We start from the raw sequence: 6,000 nt of genomic DNA on the forward strand, positions 1-6,000 counted from the left end.
CAAGATGTTCCCCTCTTTATTACAGGTGGACATAAATCCTTCAACAGTCTAATTCTGCTCAATGTTGTGATTATTTGTTAATCCCTTCTAGCCACAGGTGGGCAATGTTATGACAAATCTTCTACTGAAATTTGATGACACATGGTCCAAAAAATCAGCCGGAATTGTCAAAAACACAGTCAAAATTGAAGGGCTTCTCTATGGCAACCCGGTGCAACATTGCACTCTCTCTTGGTTGAGGATAATCTCTGGTATACGGCCTTCATTTCTACATAAAAATCCCCTTGGATAGAGCTACGAGCTATGCGAATTTTGGTCTCCAACTTCCATGTTTGTTGTTTGAAGAATTTTGACAGTTTTTGTTGAAGAATCCATTGCACTGACTTTGAGCAAGTGTTGGAAGTTCAAGACTTTTATTCATCTGCAAGTACTTGACTAGTTTGAAGTGATAGTTGAAGGGAGTATGCCCAAATCTTGTTGTTATTTCTAACTTCTTCAAGAAGAAGAAAACATTTTTGAGAGGTTTTATGGTTGAAATAAGTATAAATGTGTGTTGAGGTTGATGCATTGATAGGAGACTTCAGTTCTAAAAGCATTGAAGCATAACATGGTGAAGACATGCCAACATATATGGAGATGAGCAAGTATGGTATGCATATGGTGAGACAAACTTTATTGAATTCTCCTCTACAATCATGAAGTCTATGATCACTCATAGTGGTGAACAAATGGATGCAAATATTGATGACTATGTTTCAAAGTATATTTCCTTTTGAAAATGTTTTGTACTTCGCAAGTACAACATTCTTGATGATGAGATATTCTTGGTGACTCATGCTACATGCATTTTGGCAGGGGATATTACAAATCATTGGACTCCTTTTTCTTTTGTACGGCAAGGTTGTACCCTTGGTGAGTTATTTTATGCCATCGCCACTCATCCCATCCTATAATATACGGATCATTTCATAGATACAGGTGCTTTGCATGGTCTAGAGATACATGGCAGCAAACCTTTGATTGCACATGCATATGAGGATGGTTCTTTTTTCTTACCACCGAACACTGAAAGAGATCTTTCTTACCTCATGCGTGCCTTACCTTTACGGTAGGTAACCTAGAGAGAAGTTTTCTCTTTTGGAGCCCTTATGAAGCCACATTAGGAAAGAAGGGAACTCATTTTGGGGCCCTCTAAGAAATTCACTATTTACCTATTTTTGTTGCACTCAAAATATGGGAAATGCCATAAAATGTTAATCTAGTACGCAGGCATCACATTAAATGCATATATAAGATCCTTGATTTTCTGCGCAAAATTTGGTGATTCTGACATTGCCAACACGTCCAATGCCAACTGGCCAAATCGTGTTTTTGTGCAAATTCCCCAATCCTGACATTTTTGCCCTATTTTGGGCCTCCGGGCATTGATTTTTTGTGTCTCTAAGGTCGATTTGGGGGTTTTGGCCCACTCTAGGCACGCTGGCGATGTCAAAATCATAAAATTATGTGCATAAAATCATCTTTTGAAGATCAAGTATGTCTCACATTATAAAATAAAAAGATTTTGAATATGACTTATTTCATATTTTTACATGGTTTTTTGTATTTTTCCAACATTACGTTGGCCCTCTTTTGATTAGTCAAGAGCCTATTTTTTCTAAACCCTAAAAGGCCCCAAAATGAGCTTCCTTTTTTCCTAAGGCTTGGCACAATTATAGGCATTGATCATCATGAAGATCTTATGGCATGAATCCTATGGATTGATTTAAGCTAATTAAACTACATGTTCCAAATTTGTGGTCCTAGCTTTTGGATTTTGATATTCCCATGCTTTTTGGGTGGAATAGTGTGTTTTCCTACATGACATACCTTATGATGTAGATCAACATTTACAAGATGCAGATGAAACCGTTTGAGAATGGAAACTATAGCATCATGATGGACGATGGCTGCACCATTGTCTCCAGATCATGAACTTGGTTGATTGTATTAGGGAAAGAAGGATTGAGAAGGAGGTAATCCAGAGGACCTTCTTGTGATCGTTTTGCTTCTTTCTTTCTTGACAGATTGCGACAATTCTGAAGAGTACCTGGTTTGATATTTCAACCCAGAATTTTGTAGAAATCGCACAAGGAAGTAAGAATTTTGGAGAGCTAGTTCCATCCATTTTACCAAATATCCTTTTGCACCAACTGAGAGATCAGACGTCCTCATCAACTTCTTTGGTCCCCATCCTAGACTTGGGGTTCTTCTGAAAAATTCACCACCTGCTCCATTTCCATTTAGTCACTCTATATTTGATGACAACAATCAAAACAAAAGTGGTGAGGAAAGCAATGATATTATGCACAACAAAGCTAGAATGTGCAATACGAATATGATTATTGACATTCAGGTAATATGTCAATCTCTTATCCATCCACGAGACTTAATTGCAATGCTAATATTCTAAATAATCTAAATCTTGATGCCTAAGGAAGGGCCCATTCCCTCAGATTATAATTCTTTGGGTAAGGAAGTGCATCCCCTCCACATCCACACATTGTGTGGTTATAATAATAATATCATATATAATTATTATAAAATTAGTTTTAACTTCTTTCCTTGTCCTATATATTTTAACCACAATCTAAATTCTTACAACATTTCTCTCTTTTGATGCATGTTTTCGATGCGAGGAAAATTTGATATCAACAGCAAAGATAGCCAAGATGGATGCAAGATCGAAGGATGACAATTCATGTGGTTGTAATTCATGTCACAATAGTATAAAGGTTGCCATTAAGGATGAATCATGATCTCTTGTGAGCTTAGACTCATTCATGTATTTCTTGGACATCAAAACTCAATAATAAAGCACCATCCATGACATTTGCAAGGAGGATTGGGTCCTAGTGGATCTTGTGTCATGTCTCATATCCATCTTTTTACTTATTCTTTTGTTTTTTCCTTTGAAAAATTTTTATTAAATGGTAGGATTCAAGTTAGAAATTATGTGCTCCATGGCAAAAATAGTTCTCTCAAAAAGTATAGAGTGAGTAATGAATGAATGAATGACTACATGCCAAGGATTGTGAAATATAGGGAGTAATTCAATGAATGAAGAAATGCCAAGAACAAACAATGGATGTGATCTTGGCCATCATGGCCCTCTCCTCGTCTGATTTGTGACAAGTTTAATTTTCATGCTCCCTTAAGCATTATAAGAATCTCACCACTCCTATTTCCTTTGGTCCAAAGGCAACCTACCATGTCGATGATGTGCTTGATGCAGATGGCATGGGGACATCATTATAGGCCTGTATGGTATTTCCTATCACAGATGCTTTATGATTTTCAGACGGTACCTCATCTTGAGATTTGTGACCGTCTCCAAGACTGGGTTCTTCAATTGGATTATCAGTTTGTCATGTGCTACTCTGTAGCTAGTATCATAGTTGCATCTTTGTATGCAAGCTTGCTACCTCCCCCTTGGGTTTCTCTTTGTGCCAATAGCATCTCGTCTATGACACGCTCCTCTCAGTGGTGGTGGGACCAAAGGTTGTAGTATATTTGGGCTTCTAAACTTTTGCTTTGGTGAAGACTCTTCTTGTGGCAAGTTTTACTTGGAGTTTTTCCATTTGGATTGATTTTGGCTCATTGTCCTGTGCCCCTGCCACGTGTCGACAATGTCTATCCTCATGGCAGTCTATGTCACATCTCTTTCAAAATCTTATGATTTCTTACTCATGCTATGGCAAACGCTTCATGCTTATTTAGTAGTTCTTGCTTTGACAAAGTGATTCTGGCTATTTGGTTTCATCTAGTAAGGTAGGGATATGATCTACTTTTTTATTGGGTTTGCTATTAGGCACTATGGACTCTATTGAAAGAGAGTAACCATCGAGTCTTTGGTGATACCTCTCGGGCTAAATATCTAATCTTCTGGGCATCCTTAAGGCAATCGTTATATATTTGTCTACATACGCAGGATCTAGATTATCCTGCCTTATTGTCATACTTCTTATACTTGTAACTATTTGTCTCTTTTCTTCGAACTTTTCTATGAAATATAACAACAAATGGATTTCACTAGAAAAAAAGTGTGCGCGTGTGTGTGTGAGTGTGTGTGGAGAAAATATAAAGATGAAGAGGAGAAGAGTGGAGATGAGGAACGAGAGCACAACTAGAGCACACACCACAAATGACAATATATTAGTTGAGGTTTAGGATTTCTATATCTTGTGCACTTTTAGCATTCTTTGTGTTAGTCCTATTTACAATATCAATGCAGGATGTTGAAACGAATCCTCAACATCTCTCTCAAGATTAACATCATAAGTAGGCCTTCTCTCAAAATTATGATTAGGAGGAATACATAAGCCATTGAACATGACATTTTCATCACATCCCCATAATGGGAATGTCCCTCCTTTGAGTCAAACCAAGACCTTGTTGGTGTTTCTTGAAAAGATCTTTCCCAATTGGTTCGGTAAAGATGTCTGCAATATCTCTTTGCTATCAGAATATTACAATGTGATTTCACCATTTAACACTCTAAGCTTTGACATCAATGTGCTTTGTCTTCGAGTGATATACTGGAGTTTTGGCTAATGCTTGAGCCGATCGATTGTTACATTATATTGCTATTGGCTTTGCGTCATCAAAGTAATCTAACTTTAGCAATAGCCTTTTGAGCCACATAACTCAAAGCTGTCTTGGTTGCATTTCAGTGAGACTTTTTTGTATTTGCCCATGAACTATGCTGGTGAACTTACCACATAAAAATGTTTGGCCTTGTGATAGCGAGATATATAAGACTTTGATGAGTTGCTAATAATACATTTCATTAACTTTAAGTTTTTTTGTATCATTGTTGGTAAGTTCCAAATTCCTCTCCATGAGAGTGGTTGCAATCTTACAATCTCTCGTATGAAACATCTCTAGGAGACTATCCATATATTTCTATTGGCTCATGAAAGTATTGTCTGAGTCTCTCCCAAACTCAATACCAAGACAATAATTCATGTATACAAGATCTTTCATAAGCAGCAAAATAATTGTCAATTCTATTGTATGAAGTTCTTGGAGCTTGCTTTAAGCATAGAGACTGCTGTCCTTGAGATGGCAAACTTGATTCCCTTTTCTTTTCTTAACATACCTTGATGATTGTTGCATGTTGAATTACTCATTTAAGTAGCCATTAAGAAAAGTATTTTTAATATCTCATTCCACTAGCTAAGTGTGGTTGTAGATATCAAAAATATTATGGAGTCCATCTTTGCTGGTGGTGCATATGTCTCATTATAATCGTGCCCATACTGATGTGCAAAACCTTTTGCAATCTTGCAATGGATTCTACTTGTCTTTGTAAACACGCTTGTTTACAATTGTCTTCTTTCTTGGTGGTAAGTCACATAAATTCCTAGTTTGTTTTGGTACAATGCATCCATTTCTTCATTCATAGAAGTTTTTCATTCTAGCTTGTCAAGTGCATCCTCAAAGTACACTGGCTCTTTGATAGCCCCATGATGACCTGATGGTCATCATAAGAGCGTAATTGGTGCTATCAGCTTGAATAGCTTTGCCTTTCTAAGCATATGTCAAATTGGGTGATGTTCTTCATTAAGTTGTACACCATCTAAGTTGTTGCTCTTTGGGGAATCTTTGGCAATGCTTGCTCTTCTTCATCAACCTTCTTTGTATGTTCTTGAGTGGTCATTGTGATTATCTTGTGCATTTGAGGACCTCCATTCCTTCTTCATCAAATGCTCCATCTTTGGAGATTATTATCTTTTGGTTGATGGGATCATACAAATTGTATTCTTTCCTCTCATCACTATAGCCAACCAAATCATAAAGTGATAACAATTAATCTCTATCTTGTACTTTAGCTCTATCTATAAAATTCATCATTAGTGAATAATATTTTGTATTCTATTGATGTAATGAAACTTATTATTGTAATTTTGCCAATATCTAACTCTTTTTTTGATGTTTTGGTTATGATAGCTATGGCAT

The sequence above is a fragment of the Dipteris shenzhenensis genome, chromosome 1 (genome assembly GCF_047967505.1).
Source record: "Dipteris shenzhenensis isolate YYH24624 ecotype China chromosome 1, Dip_SZ_1.0, whole genome shotgun sequence".
Lineage (NCBI taxonomy): Eukaryota > Viridiplantae > Streptophyta > Polypodiopsida > Gleicheniales > Dipteridaceae > Dipteris > Dipteris shenzhenensis.